Source organism: Aquarana catesbeiana, linkage group LG08 (genome assembly GCF_042186555.1).
Source record: "Aquarana catesbeiana isolate 2022-GZ linkage group LG08, ASM4218655v1, whole genome shotgun sequence".
In the NCBI taxonomy this organism is placed as follows: Eukaryota; Metazoa; Chordata; class Amphibia; order Anura; family Ranidae; genus Aquarana; species Aquarana catesbeiana.
The window spans coordinates 195,814,988-195,835,555 of NC_133331.1; positions in this window are offsets into that span (position 1 = coordinate 195,814,988).

Sequence of the window (20,568 nt, forward strand, 5' to 3'; positions counted from 1 at the left end):
AGGGCAGTTTGTCGGCTCTACGTGACTATCTTTGCCCTCGTAAACCATAAAACTACATGTATAGCCTGTGGCCCTGTCACAGAGCTTATACATCTTGACCCCGTATCTGGCACGCTTGCTGGGAAGGTACTGTTTGAATGACAAGCGGCCAGAAAATTTAATCAGGGACTCATCAATGCAGACAACTTGATGGGGAGTAAACAAGTCTGCAAAACGTTGGTTGAAGTGGTTTACGAGGGGCCGAATTTTGTAGAGCCGATCGTATCCAGGGTCTCCACGAGGAAGACAGAGTTCATTGTCGTTGAAGTGCATGAACTGCAAAATCTGCTCGTATCGTGCCCTGGCCATGGAAACAGAGAACAAGGGCGAATGGTAAATTGGGTCAGTGGACCAATATGACCGCAACTCACTCTTTTTATTCAAGCCCATGAGGAGGGAAAGGCCCAGAAAGATCTTAAATTCGGAAACCGTAATTGGTTTCCAATCTCTGGCAAGGGAGGACTGGGGATTAGCGGCGATGTGTTGACCAGCGTACAAATTGCTTTGGTCCACAATAGATCTATAGAGATCTTCGGTGAAAAACAGCGAATAAAAATCCAGTGGCGTAAAGTCAACTGTTTCCACCTGAATTCCGGGTTGGCCAGTGAATGGGAGCAGTACTGGTGCTGCAGAAGTTGTGGGTACCCAATTCGGATTGGCGAATGCAGCAGGAAGGGCACGACGGGCCTGTGTTCGTCTACTTGGTGGCAGCGGGACACTACTAGTGCTTGCCACCTCACCAGCTTGAACTGCACTTATGGGACTCGCCACGTCACCACGTGATACCGCAGTGCTGGATGTACAACCAGGGTGTACTAGGCCGCTGGTGCTTGCCAGTTCACCAGAAGGAATAGCGGCACTAGTACTTCTCTGCTCCATACGAGGGACCTGCGGTTCTTGCACTTCAAGGACAGAAGAAGATTGGGGTCTGGTATGCCTGACCTTAGCAGGGACCACAACTCTGTCGTCAGAGCTATCTGTCATGGAGCTGCTGTCCTCTACAGGATCGTATTCTGAGCCTGAATCTGACAGATGAGTGACTTCCTCTTCACTATCTGTCATGCTCAGAAACCTGTAGGCCTCTTCACTAGTGTACCTTCGATTTGCCATTTTGGGCTCTAAATTTAGGGGTACACTAGTGAGACTCACAGGCAAAAGAGCTCCTGACTGTTAGCGACTGATTCAAAACGCTACCAAAAAACTGTTAGCGATCGCAGGGATCAGGCCTGACTCTGTGAACGCTGCAGTTATGTGTGCTTAGTGTTTTGTAGGTGTCAGTGATCAATCGATACTGCACTTGGGTGGGCTGGGCTGGGCCGAGGGGCAAAACGCAGGTGCTAGCAGGTATCTGGGCTGATCCCGCTAACACTGTGTTTATGGGAACCCTAAACTGCTGGGGAGTATAGATCTGATCGGATCAGATATCGATCCGTTCAGATACTATAGCACTAAGGGAGGTGTATGCTGCGTGCGTGGGTGTTAGCGATACTGGCGCTAACCTGGCGCTGCCTGGGGCGACGCAGACCTTATCTGATCCTAAAAACGTAACTTATATCACCGCCGGGCAATTAGGGGGTTAAACCTTTATAAGGTAATAAACGGCGGGTGCCTAAAACTATAATAAACTATAATAAACAAACCAACTAACCAGCATCACCCGTAACAGTTACACGGTGATCGCTGGTGAAAGGGTTAACTAGGGGGCAATCAGGGGGTTAAAACCTTTAGCAGGTAGTATATGGGGGTCCCTGTCGCTATAAAACACTGACAGCGAACCTATATACTTACCTCCCTAACTAGCGTCACCTGTGTCACTAATACAGCGATCAGAAAAACTATCGCTTAGCGACACTGGTGATGGGGGGTGATCAAGGGGTTAACCTTTATTAGGGGGGTACCCTAGACCTAAAGGGGGCTAATCTAACTGCCCTAACACTTATAACTGTCACAAACTGACACCAATGCACAAAAAAAAAACTGCTATTGGTGTCAGTGTGACAGGGGGTGACAAGTGTGCCTGGAGTGTTCTACTGACCGTGTAGTGTTGGTGCAACTTACTCGGATGTCTTCTCTCCTCGGCGCCAGATCGAAAAGACCGGCTCGAGGAGGGATGACATCACTTCCTCTCCCTCTGTTTACATTACAGAGGGAGAGGAAGCATTTCATTCGCTGGGAGCGATCGGGAGGGGGTGGCCATCAATGGATGGCCTCCCCCTCACCTCTCGTCGCCCGCGAACAAGAGCCGACCGCCTATGGCACCGGGGGGGTCCGATCGGACCCCCCGCCCGCGGGAAGGCAATCACGTACCAGGTACGTGATTTTGCTTGCCCGTGCCATTCTGCCAACGTATATCGTCGTTAGGCGGTCGGCAAGTGGTTAAATTCACTAAAGGATATTGCATGTAATATTTGGGTCATTAATGCAATTAAAAAAATGTAAATTCAATGCATGTTTTATTTACTGCAAAAATAAGAAATGCTCAGTATTACCGCATACACCTGTCACAAAGCAAAAAAAAGTAAACTTAATAAATTTGATAAATAAAGTTGTCTAGTCATGCACCATTTAATGAATATATTAAATTACTTGCTGGCTGTTATGGAGCCGGCACCTGACATCCTGAACCACCTCTCTACCGGACACTTTCGCCCCCCCTTCCTGCCCAGGCCATTTTTAAGTTTTCAGCGCTGTCACACCTTGACAATTGCTCAGTTCATTTCTTGTTTTCTTTTGCTGTATAAATGAAAAATACTGATAATTTGGGGGAAAAAAATAATTTTTATTTATTTTTTGCATAACATTTTGCAAATAAATCTTCATAAATTTAGGCCAAAAATGTATTATGGTACATTTCTTTGGTAAAACAAAATTATCAATCCCGATGTTCACGCTTCCTATCATTTCTTGAGGATCTAAAATGCCAGTACAGTACAAATACCCCTCAACTGATCCCCTTTTTGGAAATGGACAGCCTGAGGTATTTAGTAAGAGGCATAGTGAGTTTTTTAAAGTTTGTATTTTTTTTCACAATTTGTTTTCCTTTTAACACGTTATGTCTCACACACAACATAGGCATACTTATAATTACACCCCAAAACACATTCTGCTATGCCTCCCTAAGTATGGGGATACCACATGTGTGAGGCTTTCGCAGCCTAGATGCATGTAGGGGCCCAAAATCCAAGGAATAGCTTTGGACTTTCAGGTAGCATAAAGCAAAGACCCCAAAAGGCATGGTGGGTCTTTTGATGACTTTTGGAAAATGCGCACTGAAAATGCTGATTTTTTTTTTTTTTTTTACAGTTTTCAGTTTAATCCCTTGGCGCTGGTTGTAAACAAATACGCTTGGTCCTTAGCGCAGGGGGGCCACATATCTGCGTGAATTGCTGTGTATATACCGGTGTTGAAAGTGCATGCCCTGCGTGCTCCCAGCATTGTTACCGTCCCCTAACCAAAAGCTCCTGATTGCTTGTTGCAATCGGGAGTTTTCGGACCACATGACTGGCGTGACAGCCAATCACGGCGGTCATGCGATCTTAGGCCGCACTCCACCTCCCGGCATCATAAACCCCTTAAAGTACTGGGAAGTGTCGGCACCAAGAGCTTAATTATATATTTCTCACATACAGCATGGGCAAATTAAAACCCACATTCTTCTATAGCATTATCACGTGTAAGACTGATTACGTACTAGACATTTTATCTTGTGTTTCACACATAACCAGTTGTATAAAAACCATTGTGCTAAAATGGTCACTTCTATGCAAATGGTCAAGGAAGTATAGCTTAGTGTAGCATCGCCTATAGCAGTCCCAGTACCTATAAGCCAAGCAAGCTGGCCTACTGGTACATGACTGCCCCCAGGAAAGCCATGTTCACTGTCCAAGAAGTACAGGAGCCTAAAGAAAGGAAGAACAAGTGTCCCTGTGGGTGCAGGAGTGCAGTTGTCCACAGGGGATGGCTGGGACTGGTGTCTTGCACGAACATAATGAGTCGAATGTGCAGATGGGTCAGTACAGGCACAGGCAGAAAAATGGTCAGCATATGGACAAAGGATTGGTCCAGGTAACAGCAGGCAGAAATATGGTAAATTAACAGGCAAATCAAAACACTGATTCTAGCTATACTGGTCTGGCGACACTGGGGCTGGTATGGTGTTGATTAGAGAACTGTGATTGGCTGCACTATTAGGGCTTGTTAACGTGAGGTTGGGGGTGTGAAACCTCACAGTTGAGCTGTAGTTTTAACACCCTCTCAATAGTTACCCCCTTTAGCTGCAGTGGCTGAGGTGTACACCTAAAGCATCTCAGGCACTTCAGGCCTGGTATGGATTGAGGGGGGCCTACTCCGGTTTCCTTGTTTTTGTTTTTTTCTTAAATTTTTTTATTGCCAGAACCTCACTGACAGCTGATGACTCATTAGTTGTTAAGGACGCAGCATCTACCAGCTCCTTAACAACTACGTTGTTTACTAGTTGTTAAGGATGCCAGCAGCTGCCGGTTCCTTAAATATTGCAGGCTGGGACCACTACTTATTTACTGCTGCATATTTTTTTTTTTCTTTTGTGAATTGACTTTCACTCCTGTTTTATGCAATATTTACTGAGCGCTTTTGCTTTATGCAGTAAATACCACATAAAGCAATAGTGCAGCCTTTTTTAACCAGGTTGCCTTCAGGTTTTTTCAGGGGTACCTAGGCAAAATCCTTAAAAATTGCCCATAAATTGTATTCAAGTCAGCAGGTGGATGAAGCCTGCCTTTTAGTTGCAGAAAGCCACAGGTTTTCATTGCGCACCATTATAACCCAGCCACTGGTGTCCTAAGAACCAATGATGTCATTGGTTGATAGGTAGATGTTGAGCGCCTGCACACCATACTTTTTTTTGCCTTCCTCTGAGGAGATGTTGCTGGATCTGGCGGCAAAGGAAGGTTCCTGCCTACTGATCGCCTTATTGGATGGAGCAACCCTGTGTGTTTCTGGCTCTTCACTGAGAAGCCGTGGTGTGTCGTTATTTACCATTGAGTGTCAGACTACCTACAAGCTTTCCAAAGCTTGCCGTCTGGTAAGCATTTAGTACATACGGTGGTGGATCCTCTCACAAGTAGCTGTCTGTGTGATCGATTACCTGACTTTCATTTGGTGTGAACACTGTTTGGATGATTCCATTCACGGATTCTTCATTATTTCTATATTTCTCACTGTTGGGACTAATTTTTACCACCCTTTTGTGTTTGTTTTTTTCTGGCACTTATATTGTTTATTCTTTGGATCCATCACGGATCCTTGGCTTATATTGATCCATACAAAGTTCCCTGCGGTAACGCCTCCATTGTAGTTATCAGAAATGTAGCAGCTTTAGACTCCAAAGGAGTCTACCACCTACAATTGGGATATAACCTATTGGATGAAATTCCCTCTATAGCCCCCACATAATAATCTGCCTCCAGCGAAACCAGTCCAGTGCAGTCTTCCACGCAAACTGTAATTGGTGTGGCGGTAATCTGAGACATTGGGACTAGTGTGATAGCGATCAGAGACACTGTTATTGGTGAGGTGGTGATCAGAGACCGTGTAATTGGTGTGGTCATCAGGGACACTTTAACTGGTGTTGGTGGTGATTAGGGACAATATGACTAGTGTGGCGGTGATCAGGGACAATGACTGGTGTGGTGGTAAATACGGACACAAACTGGTGTGGCATCGTCAAGGACACTGGGACTGGTGTGGTGGTGATTAGGGACAATATATATATAAAAAGATACTGCGCTAATAGTCTCTAAGCGAAAAAGCTGCTGGCACCACAACAGGACAGAAGAATGTGTGAAAAATCATATAATGTGCTGCGCTAGTAAGGTAACAAAACTAATATTTGCAGACCCTTGCCAATAGGGACCCACATGAATCGTTCACTCATGTGACGGTGATTATGAAGATCTAAATACTAAAACAAGTAATTGAAATATACCGGTATAAAATGAAAAGTTAATAACCAAAGTTATAAACTATAATAAAGTGTCTCATGCTATAGAAGTGCAAATATTCAACAATATACTATGTGAAGCATAATATCATTATGTGCTCATAGCCACATAATAAAAAATATTCTGATAAGGAGAATGATAGCCAAAAGGTATGGAAACAATAATAAGTCCACATAGCAGCACTGTGAAGAATATCCACCACCTTATAGGATTGGATACGCTTACCAAAGCTCGGGGACCCAATCAACCTATGGTGTTGGGTCAAATAAAGGGATGTCTCCATAACCAGTCTTGGACGCCCTTTAAGTCGACTTAAAGTGACCACTGGCTCCACCATCAAGCACAGCTCATTTTCTCTTTGTGTCACACCGATAATATTTCATCCAAAAAAGAACACCTCCACATAGTGTAAAACCGTAATAACAGGCATTTATTTAAAAAAAAAACACAGAACACTTGCGTTCAGCTGGTAGAAAAAGTACTTATCAGTATATCGCACAGCAAATAGTGTGAATAACGCAATGGCCCGAACAGGACTCGATCCAACGTGTTTCGTCACCTTAAACCCCGATGTCTAAGTAGATGAAACGTGTCGGGCCGAGTCCTGTCTGGGTCATTCTTTCTTCATGCTATTTGAATAATGAATGAATAATGAATGAATAAGTGACTTGTATAGCGCTACCTATGCGAACTGAATCGCCTCAGGGCGCTTTTTAACCTACCAACATGTCTTTGGAGTGCTGTGTGATATACTGATGAGCGCTTTTTCTACCAGCCGAATGTACATGTTCTGACTTTTAAAATCCCTGTTATTACAGTTTTACACTATCTGGAGGTGTTCTGTTCATTTTTGGATGAAATATTATTGGTGTGACAGGAAGAGCAAATGATCCGTGCTTGATGGTGGAGTCGGTGGTCCCTTTAATTCGCCTTTTAGCGTGTCTTTCAGAGAGTGGTTATGGAGACATCCCTCTACTGATGTATATTCTCCTCTGTCTGTTGCACTCAACACCGTAGGTTGATTTGGTTTCTGAGCTTTGGTAAGTGTATCCAATCCTATAAGGTGGTGGATATTCTTCATAGTGGTGACATATCTATGAAATTGGGATTAGTAGTCATTTGCCATTTGGAGTCTTGTCTCTTTTCATCTGAACTTTTCTGCAACACTACTGTGCACTTTCTACTCCTTTTTATTATTGTTTAACATACCTTTTGGCTATCATTCTCCCTATAAGAATATTTTTTGTTATGTGGCTATGAGCACATGATATTATGCTTCACATATTCTTGATCATTTCAATATTTGCACTTTTATTGCAAATAAACACTTTATTATAGTTGATAACTTTTGGTTATTTACTTTTCTTTAACATAAATTTAAATTGTTTTAGTACTTAGATTTTCATAATCGCTTTGTCAAATTAGGGACAATATGACTGGTATGGTGCAGATCAGGGACAATTATCTATTTTTTTTTCTTGCTGTCACCAGAGTAGTGCACCTCTGGGGAGGCAATCTGGATTTTATTTTATTTTTTTACACTGTAAAAGCAGTTATTTTAACTGTCATGAACAGCTTTCATTAATGATTGATTTCTGTTGTTATTGCTGTGATTGACTACATCTATCACATGGTACAGGGCTACTGTAATTGGCCCTGTACCATGTGATCACTGTGACCAATCATAGTTCACAATAATAAACAATGCTATCATTGTGATCATGTGATCGCTCTGATTAGTCACAGCTATCACATGGTCAACCAAACACAGTGGGCAGGTACTGACCACTGTAATACATTGTGGGTGGTGGACACAGTGGTCATATATCGTGCCACTGAGCGCCCCAGAGGGTGCGTGCAAGAGGACATCACATGATCGGAATAAGAAGGCTTCCATCCAGCTGTATTATTACAATAGGCTGCATGGGAAGTGGTTAACAACCAGTGAATGAGTATGAGGTAAATAGCACCGGTACTCATTCGCCAAACAAATGGAAAATGTAAATAAAACATTGTACAGTTTTTGACAATCCTTTAACCGCTTAAAGACCACCTCGTAGCTGTTTTACTGCTACAGGGTGGTTCCCCTGTGCAGAATCACATATATAGTGCATCCGGAAAGTATTCACAGCGCTTCACTTTTTCCACATTTTGTTATGTTACAGCCTTATTCCAAAATGGATTAAATTCATTATTTTCCTCAAAATTCTACAAAAGATACCCCATAATGACAACATGAATGAAGTTTGAAATCTTTGAAAATTTATTAAGAATAAAAAATCACATGTACATAAGTATTCACAGCCTTTGCTCAATGCTTTTTTGAAGCACCTTTGGCACCAATTACAGCCTAAAGTCTTTTTGAGTATGATGCCACAACCTTGGCACACCTATTTTTGGGCAGTTGCTCCCATTCTTCTTTGCAGGACTTCTTAACCTCCATCGGGATGGATGGGGAGCGTCGGTGCACAGCCATTTTCAGATCTCTCCAGAGATGTTCAATCGGGTTCAAGTCTGGGCTCTGGCTGGGCCCCTCAAGGACATTGAGTTGTCCCGTAGTCACTCCTTTGTTATCTTGGCTGTGTGCTTAGGGTCATTGTCCTGTTGGAAGATGAACCTTCACCCCAGTCTTAGGTCCAGAGCGCTCTGGAGCAGGTTTTCATCAAAGATGTCTCCTGTAATTTGCTGCATTCTTCTTTCCCTCGATCCTGACTAGTCTATCAGTTCCTGCCGCTGAAAAATATCCCCACAGCATGATGCTGCCACCACCATGCTTCACTGTAGGTTTCCTTCAGACATGACGCTTGCCATTCAGGCCAAAGAGTTCAATCTTTGTTTCATCAGACCAGAGAATTTAGTTTCACATGGTCTGCAAAGATACATTTGCAAAGATTTCAAACAAACTTCTTTCACGTTGTCAATATGGGGTATTGTTTATAGAATTTTCGTGAAAATAATTTAATCCAGTTTGGAATAAGGAATGTAACATAACAAAAGGTGGAAAAAGTGAAGCACTGTGAACGCTTTCCAGATGCACTGTATATATGATATTCTGCACTTCAACCTGCAGGAAGTGCTATATATATATATATATATATATATATATATATATATATACACACACACACACATACATATACACATACCATAGTTGTAGGTGCTATAACATTCGCGTAAACCAATCAATATATAGTATCTCACAAAAGTGAGGTACACCCCCCCACATTTTTGTAAATATTTTATATATTTTCATGTGACAACACTGAAGAAGTTACACTTTGCTACAATGTAGAGTAGTGAGTGTACAGCTTGTATAACAGTGTACATTTGCTGTCCCCTCAAAATAACTCAACACAGTCATTAATGTCTAAACCGCTGGCAACAAAAGTGAGTACACCCCAAGTGAAAATGTCCAAATTGGTCCTAAAGTGTCAATATTTTATGTGGCCACCATTATTTTCCAGCACTGCCTTAGCCCTCTTGGGAATGGAGTTCATCAGAGCTTCACAGTTGCCACTGGAGTCCTCTTCCACTCCTCCATGATGACATCATAGAGCTGGTGGATGTTGAAGACTTTGCGCTCCACCTTCCATTTGAGGATGCTCCACAGATGCTCAATAGGGTTTAGGTCTGGAGACATGCTTGGTCAGTCCATCACCTTTGCCCTTAGGTTCTTTAGCAAGGCAGTGGTCGTCTTGGAGGTGTGTTTGGGGTCGTTACCATGTTGGAATACTGCCCTGCGGCCCAGTCTCTGAAGGGAGGGGATCATACTCTGCTTCAGTATGTCACAGCACATGTTGGCATTCATGGTTCCCTCAATGAACTGTAGCTCCCCAGTGCCGGCAGCACTTATGCAGCCCCAGACCATGACACTCCCACCACCATGCTTGGCTGTAGGCAAGACACAGTTGTCTTTGGACTCCTCACCTGGTTGCTGCCATACATACTTGACACCATTTGAACAAAATAAGTTTATCTTGGTCTCATCAGACCACAGGACATGGTTCCAGTAATCCATGCCCTTAGTCTGCTTGTCTTCAGGAAACTGTTTGCGGGCTTTCTTGTGCATCATTTTTAGAAGAGGCTTCCTTCTGGGACAATAGCCATGCAGACCAATTTGATGCAGAGTGCGGCGTATGGTCTGAGCACTGACAGGCTGACCCCCCACCCCTTCAACCTCTGCAGCAATGGTGGCAGCACTCATGTGTATTTCCCAAAGACAACTTCTGGATATGACGCTGAGCATGTGCACTCAACTTCTTTGGTCGACCATGACAAGGCCTGTTCTGAGTGGAACCTGTCCTGTTAAACCACTGTATGATTTTGGCCACCATGCTGCAGCTCAGTTTCAGGGTCTTGGCAATCTTCTTATAGCCTAGGCCATCTTTATGTAGAGCAACAATTCTTTTAGAGTTCTTTGCTATGAGGTGCCATGTTGAACTTCCAGTGACCAGTATGAGAGAGTGAAAGCAATAACACCAAATTTAACACACATGCTCCCCATTCACACCTGAGACCTTGTTACACTAACCTTCACATGATACAGGGGAGGGAGCATGGCCAATTGGGCCCAATATGGACATTTTCACTTAGGGGTCTAATCACTTGTGTTGCCAGCGGTTTAGAAATTAATGGCTGTGTGTGGAGTTATTTTGAGGGGCCAGCAAATTTACACTGTTTATACAGGCTGTATACTCACTACTTTACATTGTAGCAAAGTGTCATTTCTTCAGTGTTGTCACATAAAAAGATATAATAAAATATTTACAAAAATGTGAGGGGTGTACTCACTTTTGTGAGATACTGTATACGCTAATTGGGATTTTTTCTTACTAAAAACATGTAGCAGAATACATATTGACCTACATTAGTAAAGAAATTCGATTTTTTTTATTTTTTATTATTGTATATGCTTTATAGCAGAAAAAATAAACGCAGTGGTGATCAAATACCACCAAAAGAAAGCTCTATTTGTGGGGAAAAAAATAACTTGTTTTATTTGAGTACAGTGTCGCATGACCGCACAATTGTATGTTAAAGTAACGCCATGCCATATCACAAAAAATGACCCGGTCGTGAGAGGGGGTAAATTTTCCAGAGATCAAGTGGTTAAAGAAAAGTCCCCCAATGTACATCCATGGTCAGTCACAATAAACGGCGCCCGCATTTACAAAAGCAAAACCTACCGACATGACCGCTCTGTTTGGCTTTTGCCGCTTGACAACACTCCCTCCCTCTGTTGCTTAAGTAAACAATGGGGTGGAATCATTGACATAAGTGGGCACAACTTCCCGATAAGGTCATTGACCATACTTGGACACATTCATGTTTGGTCAATGACATCACTGGGTGGCCCTGCCCCTTTCTGATGTCATTAACCAAACATGAATGTGTTTATGGTCAGTGACATCTGAGTGGCCCTGTCCCATATGATATAATTGACCCCGCCCACTTGATTACTTAAGCGTCGTGTCACTCAGTGGGAGCCAATTGATGGAGCAGTCGTGTTGGCCAGCGGCGTTCATTGTGATTGTTGATGGATGTACATTGGGGACTTCTAAAAAAAATGTATGAATACCACTGCTAAATGTTTCACATCTAGCTGCAGCCGGAGTTCCGGTCTGCATTAAAATAAGGTGCAAAAATGCACATTAAATACCGCAAAATAAAAAAATAACGTATACAATGTTTAATATTTATTTATTTATTTATTTCAGGTACTTATATAGTGCCGTCAATTTACGCAGCGCTTTACATATACATTGTAGTACATTCACATCAGTCCCTACCCTCAAGGAGCTTACAATCTAAGGTAATATGGTTTGTTTTTTTAAGGTTTTTTTTTTTAGAATGCCAGTACTGTTATTTTGCGGTGCAATTTGCATCATTACAAGAAAAATTGGTGCAAATTGCACTACAAAGAATCACAATTTGAACAGGAATGCAGTGCGATTCCTGTCCAAATCACATGCGAATTCCCCCACTGCTCCTGTGTGCGCGTATATATAGAAAGGGATTAAAGCGCCATCTAGTGGGAAGTTAAAATTTTTTTACAATTTACAATACATATCTGGCCACATGCAACATAATCTACATAGGTGTCCCAGTCTGCCGGTAGCAAATCAGGGCCGCTGGAGGTGCTCACAGGGCTGAAGGAGAAGTTCTGGGAGCCTGTGATTATAGGGCGGAATGGATGTCAGCTTGGGGGCAGACCGCGCCTCTACATCTCCAGCAGCCCTGATTTGCTATTATCGGTGGACCTGGATCCTATGTAGATTATTTTGCATATGGCCAAATATGTACTGTGAGTTCTAAAAAATTTTAAACTGCCCACTAGATGGCGCTTTACACACAGGAGCAGTTGGGAAAATTGCATGCGCTTCGGGTGGGAATCCCACCGCATTCCTGTTCAAATTGCATGCGATTCTTTGCAATATGATTTGCACCCATTTATTTTGTATTGGCGCAAATTGCACTGCAAAGTTTTAGGATCAGAAACATTTGGGCGTGCAAATGCTTGGTATCGAGGCATCCCTAATTTTAACATAAATGGTCAGTGTGCTAAGACCTGAAGTTCCAGAGTTCATGCTACAAACTCAAGTAAAAGAAGTGTGGGATTCTGAAGCAGGGTTTTCTGCAGAATTTTCTGAGGCTGGGTTCACACTAGAGCAGTGTTTTTCAACTCCAGTCCTCAAGGCGCCTCAACGGGTCATGTTTTCATGCTTTCCATTATTTTGCACAGGTGTTTTGATCAGTTTCACTGCCTTATTAATTACCACAGCTGTTTGATCTGAGGGAACTCCTGAAAACATGACCTGTTGGGGGGCCTTGAGGACTGGAGTTGAGAAACACTGCACTAGAGCATGGAGTGGCTCACGGGATCCGGTGCGTTTCCATACACCAGTTAGGGTCCGATATCAGGCTAAATTTTTGGCTGAATTTGGACCTGAAATGGACCAAAAGACGCACAGGACCTCTGTACAATTTGCACCTGAGCCGCTCTGGAGATGTGTGAACCGGCTCCTTAGAGAGCCTGTCATAATCTCCTGTTATGCAAATTGGATGCGGTAAAACCCACATCCAGTTCGCAATAGTGTGATCCCAGCCTGAAGCAGAATCAGAATAGTCTTCAGTGCCTTCTCTAGTAACCCATGAGTAAAGGAGAAGAAAGCCTTGCTTGACACTACTTTGAACGCCTATGCAATGCATTTGAAATATGAGGCATTGAAGGCTACTTTAAAATTCAACTTTTGTGTGAACTTTGATTTAATGGGCTTTGAACATGCAGTATCTGTTGAAAAATTTGACGTGACATATTAAAATGTAAAGTAGATATAACTGTTTAGATGCACAAAAAGTGCCAAACTGTTCCCACTGTTGCACAATAAAGCTAGATTTTTGAACAAATGTCTGTATGGAAAAGGTTGTCACTAGGTTCGATAATGCCAACGCCGACAAATGCACTACAGTGAAAAACTAACCTTAATTAGACTCCACTAACCATTAGAAAATTGAACAAACTTTCTGAATTTTTTTTTTATTCTACAAGTTAATGGCCAACTTACAGGCTCATAAAGCAGCAGTATAGCTTTAAAGTGATACTAAACACACGCTGTTTAATTTACGTTATCACTTCTCTTTCTGTATATGGATGTTGGCATACTTAATTTATAAGAATTTAAGTACCTTTTTTCCTAATCGATATACAGCTGTCACGTGACCTAGCTCTTTCCCAACAGGCCTAAAATCCCAAAAACAAATAACTTCATGGATTTCCAAACTTGCCATGACCTTGGAAGTCTTCTCTGCCTTGTCACTGGAAAGTAATAACAAGATGCCAGTCTGATGGGGAGGAGCATTCCAATCCTTTACAGTCCATAGATAGTGGTCACCAGAGGAAGCAGAGCTCCCCATGGTGAAGCTCAGAATGATAAGGATAGCTCTTTACCATCTTATGGACAGAAGAACATCGTCTAACAATCTCTGCTGTCCACGTCCCAGGAGTGGACAACTGGAAGGTGGATTACCTTAGCCATCAATGCCTAAACCACATGGAATAGGCCCTTCATCCCAACATCTTCAGCCAGATATGTCAGAAATAGGGGACGTGTTAGCCTATGTTTTTGACCAGAACTAATGGTATTTTAGCACTGATATCGGACGGACTGGTAATTCCCTGGTGTCAGTTCAGTATAAGCTATGCCTTTCCTCCAGTGCGCATTCTGCCTCGACTGCTACCACAAAATTGAGCAAGATAAGAAACCTGTGATTCTTACTGCACCAAATCGAGCTTTGCTGTTGCCGCTTTACAGTGCTGTGGTAGTGACAAGCCAGGGGGTATGTTAGCACACTTCGAGACAATTATAGATATTTAACAACTTTTTCTTTGTTAAATAATGTCACCTTTGGTGAAACTGTTCTTTAATCCCCCTTATCCACAGATGTTCACTCTGCCTGATGTCCCACAACATTTGCAAAGAAAGCCTTTGTTAAGCTCCCCGCTCTCTTTCACACTACCCATGTGCACAGTGGCTCTATTCCTTCCTATGGGAAGGCCATACTATGCAGGACCATTGGAGGCCACCATAAGTACAGATGTTCTATAGGATTTTATAGGAATGAATAGCAAACAGGGCATGACATCTCCAATCTAGAATAATGGTAATTGAGTGTGGGGCCTGAGAGGTGCATTTAACCCTTAAAGAAAAAGTGCAATAAGACCATTTTATACTTAAAGTCCAACCCAAAAGGTGAGTGTACACTACAGGTGTTTATTTGCTTACATTTCAAGTACTATAGTACTTATTGCACCACAGTGTATACTAGTATTTTAGTAGCACATCAGTACTTTATATTGTTTCACCAGTGAATGTATTGGTATGTTAGGTGTATACATAGAGAGTTAACATTAGAATGTCACAAATTGGGAAAGTGTTTTAAGGGTGTTTGTATCACAGAGCAGTTCTGGGCTATGCTGAACGCTCACCTACGCACCTGTGTGCAAAGTGCAAGTCACCTGCCCCTGAAGATTCCGTAGTGAGTATGTCTTTTAGAGGGGTTAAGACCAATAGAAGTTGGGAAGAGAGGCAGTGGCGTATGGCAGATATGGCAAGTGCCATGGGCGCCATATGAAGGGGTGCTTGTGAGTGACTGGGCAACAAGTTGGGTACCCACAGTGTCCCAGGATGAAATGAGGACGCACATACATTCAGCCACCCTAAAAGTTGATTGCAATAACTAGTTGCTAGGGCCGCCTCGCAACCAGTGACGTCACAAGCAGAGTATCAGAGCGAGGTCCAGAAGAGCGAGGCGTGTAGCTAGCACTGTACTCTGACTCCACCCACCTCCTCTCCTTCTCCGGCTGCGGCGCCCAGACAGAGTGACTTGCAGCCAGGGGACTTGTTCACTCTGTGTGATTGACTGCGTCTCCCCCAGTCTTCTTCTCCGGCCCGGTGGCATCCTGTGCTAACTAGGCTCCTCCTTGCTGGCTCGAATCCATGGCTGCCTCTGTCCTGCCCGCAATGGCAGTGCCCAATGACTTCTCCTCCTCCTGCCTGTGGCCCAACTACCTGAGGGGCCCCCTGGCCTGGACCAGTGGACCACAACCGGGGCTCACACTCCCCAGTCCAGATTAGAAGGTGAGGAAATGGAATAGGATTGGGAGAAAGTGACACACGTTGGGGGTGGGCCCTGGGGACAGCAATACACAGGGCTGACAAGTGGGGGACAGTAACAAATTAAGCTGACAAGTGGGGGACAGTAATAAATGAAGCTGACAAGTGGGGGGTCAGGGGACAGTAATACTGTCCCCCGACCCCCACTTTTGAGCCTCATTGCCTCATGTATTACTGCCTCACAACAACTGAGGGGACAGTATTGAAGAGGAAGGTGACACGAATCCGCCTCCGGAGGGCATTGGGCAGAGTGTTAGCCAAGAGACAGTGAGAGAGACCTCCTATTGCCGATCCCTCCTGCTCCGTGGCCGGACGTTCTCGGGAGGCCACTGGTCCCAGCAACAGATCTCCCGGGCCGCAGTGAGTAATACCACCCCCTGGGAGACAATCCTTGAAGTGCCTGTCCTTCTGTGTAATGGCACCTGTCCTTGGCTGGAAGTTTTGGGCCTCAACGGAGCGGATCTTACACACCCGGCAGCCGCTCCTTAGGAAAGTCCGCGGCTTCGGCCTACTCCTGGAGGGTGGCGGCCATCTTGGTACTCCAGAGACTCTTAACCACTTGACGACCGCCTTACGCCGATATACGTCAGCAGAATGGCACGGGCAGGCAGAATCACGTATATATATATGCCCGAGGCGGTCGCCTTGTGAATGGGAGCGATGAGAGGTGAGGGGGAGATCATCCGTTCGTGGCTCCCCCCCTTGCGATCGCTCCCAGCCAATCACGTTCTTCCTCTGCTGCTGTATGCTAAACAAAGGAAATTATGTCATCTCTCCTCGGCTCAGTATTTTCCGTTCCGGCGCCGAGGAGAGAAGACATCACTGTGAGTGCACAACACAACACACACACACACAGTAGAACATGCCAGGCACACATTACACCCCCGATCACCCCTCCCCCCCGTCACACTGACACCAAGCAGTGTTTTTTTTTTTTTTTCTGATTACTGCATGGTGTCAGTTTGTGACAGTTAGTGTGGTAGGGCAGTTATTGTTAGCCCCCTTTAGGTCTAGGGTACCCCCCTAACCCCCCCTAATAAAGTTTTAACCCCTTGATCACCCCCTATCGCCAGTGTCGCTAAGCGATCATTTTTCTGATCGCTGTATTAGTGTCGCTGGTGACGCTAGTTATGGAGCTAAATATTTAGGTATTTAGGTTCGCTGTCAGCGTTTTATAGCGACAGGGACCCCCATATACTATCTAATAAATGTTGTAACCCCTTGATTGCCCCCTAGTTAACCCTTTCACCACTGATCACCGTATAACTGTTATGGGTGACGCTGGTTAGTTCGTTTATCTTTTATAGTGTCAGGGCACCCGCCTATTATTACCGAATAAAGGTTTAGCCCCCTGATCACCCGGCGGTGATATGCGTCTCCCCAGGCAGCGTCAGATTAGCGCCAGTACCGCTAACACCCACGCACGCAGCATACGCCTCCCTTAGTGATATAGTATCTGAACGGATCAATATCTGATCCGATCAGATCTATACTAGCGTCCCCAGCAGTTTAGGGTTCCCAAAAACGCAGTGTTAGCGGGGTCAGCCCAGATACCTGCTAGCACCTGCGTTTTGCCCCTCCGCCCGGCCCAGCCCACTCAAGTGCAGTATCGATCGATCACTGTCACTTACAAAACACTAAACGCATAACTGCAGCGTTCGCAGAGTCAGTCCTGATCCCTGCGATCGCTAACAGTTTTTTTGGTAGCGTTTTGGTGAACTGGCAAGCACCAGCGGCCTAGTACACCCCGGTCGTAGTCAAACCAGCACTGCAGTAACACTTGGTGACGTGGCGAGTCCCATAAGTGCAGTTCAAGCTGGTGAGGTGGCAAGCACAAGTAGTGTTCCGCTGCCACCAAGAAGAAGACAAACACAGGCCCGTCGTGCCCATAATGCCCTTCCTGCTGCATTCGCCAATCCTAATTGGGAACCCACGGCTTCTGCAGCACCCATACTTCCCCCATTCACATCCCCAACCAAATGCAGTCGGCTGCATGAGAGGCATTTTCTTTATGTCCTCCCGAGTACCCCTACCCAACAAACCCCCCCAAAAAAGATGTCGTGTCTGCAGCAAGCGCGGATATAGGCATGACACCCGCTATTATTGTCCCTTCTGTCCTGACAATCCTGGTCTTTGCATTGGTGAATGTTTTGAACGCTACCATTCACTAGTTGAGTATTAGCGTAGGGTACAGCACTTTCACAGGGTCTCCCAAGATGCCATCGCATTTTGAGAGACCCGAACTTGGGTCGGTTACAGTTATAAAAGTTAGAAAAAAAAGTGTAAAAAAAAAAAAAAACACAAACAAAAATATAAAATAAAAAAAATAGTAGTCGTTTTATTGTCCTCTCTCTCTCTATTCTCTCTCTATTGTTCTGCTCTTTTTTACTGTATTCTATTCTGCAATGTTTTATTATTATGTTTTATCATGTTTGCTTTTCAGGTATGCAATTTTTTATACTTTACCGTTTACTGTGCTTTATTGTTAACCATTTTTTTGTCTTCAGGTATGCCATTTACGACTTTGAGTGGTTATACCAGAATGATGCCTGCAGGTTTAGGTATCATCTTGGTATCATTCTTTTCAGCCAGCGGTCGGCTTTCATGTAAAAGCAATCCTAGCAGCTAATTAGCCTCTAGACTGCTTTTACAAGCAGTGGGAGGGAATGCCCCCCCTCCCCCACCATCTTCCGTGTTTTTCTCTGGCTTTCCCATCTCAACAGGGAACCTGAGAATGCAGCCGGTGATTCAGCCAGCTGACCATAGAGCTGATCAGAGACCAGAGTGGCTCCAAACATCTCTATGGCCTAAGAAACCGGAAGCTACGAGCATTTTATGACTTAGATTTCGCCGGATGTAAACAGCGCCATTGGGAAACTGGGGAAGCATTTTATCACACCGATCTTGGTGTGGTCAGATGCTTTGAGGGCAGAGGAGAAATCTAGGGTCTAATAGACCCAAATTTTTTCAAAAAAAGAGTACCTGTCACTACCTATTGCTATCATAGGGGATATTTACATTCCCTGAGATAACAATAAAAATGATTTATAAAAAAAAAAAAAAAAAAATGAAAGGAACAGTTTAAAAATAAGATAAAAAAGCAAAAAAATAATAAAGAAAAAAAAAAAAAAAGCACCCCTGTCCCCCCCTGCTCTCGCGCTAAGGCGAACGCAAGCGTCGGTCTGGCGTCAAATGTAAACAGCAATTGCACCATGCATGTGAGGTATCACCGCGAAGCTCAGATCGAGGGCAGTATATTTAGCAGTAGACCTCCTTCTGTAAATCTAAAGTGGTAACCTGTAAAGGCTTTTAAAGGCTTTTAAAAATTTATCTATTTTGTTGCCACTGCACGTTTGTGCGCAATTTTAAAGCATGTCATGTTTGGTATCCATGTACTCGGCCTAAGATCATCTTTTTTATTTCATCAAACATTTGGGCAATATAGTGTGTTTTAGTGCATTAAAATTTTAAAAAGTGTGTTTTTTCCCCAAAAAATGCGTTTGAAAAATCGCTGCGCAAGTACTGTGTGAAAAAAAAAAATGAAACGCCCACCATTTTAATCTGTAGGGCATTTGCTTTAAAAAAAATATAATGTTTGGGGGTTCAAAGTAATTTTCTTGCAAAAACAAATAATTTTTTCATGTAAACAAAAAGTGTCAGAAAGGGCTTTGTCTTCAAGTGGTTAGAAGAGTGGGTGATGTGTGACATAAGCTTCTAAATGTTGTGCATAAAATGCCAGGACAGTTCAAACCCCCCCAAATGACCCCATTTTTGAAAGTAGACACCCCAAGCTATTTGCTGAGAGGCATGTCGAGTCCATGGAATATTTTATATTGTGACACAAGTTGCGGGAAAGAGACACATTTTTTTTTTTTTTTGCACAAAGTTGTCACTAAATGATATATTGCTCAAACATGCCATGGGAATATGTGAAATTACACCCCAAAATACATTTTGTTGCTTCTCCTGAGTACGGGGATACCACATGTGAGAGACTTTTTTGGAGCCTAGCCTCGTACGGGACCCCGAAAACCAAGCACCGCCTTCAGGCTTTCTAAGGGCGTAAATTTTTGATTTCACTCTTCACTGCCTATCACAGTTTCGGAGGCCATGGAATGCCCAGGTGGCACAACCCCCCCCCCCCCCAAATGACCCTTTTTGGAAAGTAGACACTCCAAGCTATTTGCTGAGAGGTATAGTGAGTATTTTGCAGACCTCACTTTTTGTCACAAAGTTTTGAAAATTGAAAAAAGAAAAAAAAATTTTTTTCTTGTCTTTCTTCATTTTCAAAAACAAATGAGAGCTGCAAAATACTCACCATGCCTCTCAGCAAATAGCTTGGGGTGTCTACTTTCCAAAATGGGGTCATTTGGGGGGGGGTTGTGCCACCTGGGCATTCCATGGCCTCCGAAACTGTGATAGGCAGTGAAGAGTGAAATCAAAAATTTACGCCCTTAGAAATCCTGAAGGCGGTGATTGGTTTTCGGGGCCCCGTACGCGGCTAGGCTCCTAAAAAGTCCCACACATGTGGTATCCCCATACTCAGGAGAAGCAGCTAAATGTATTTTGGGGTGCAATTTCACATATGCCCATGGCCTGTGTGAGCAATATATAATTTAGTGACAACTTTGTGCAAACAAAAAAAAAAGTGTCACTTTCCCGCATTTTGTGTCAAAATATAAAATATTCCATGGACTCAACATGCCTCAAAGCAAATAGCTTGGGGTGTCTACTTTCCAAAATGGGATCATTTGGGGTGGTTTTATGCCATCTGGGCATTTTATGGCCTTCAAAACTGTGATAGGTAGTGAGGAGTAAAATCAAAAATTTACGCCCTTAGAAATCCTGAAGGCAGCGATTGGTTTTCGGGGCCC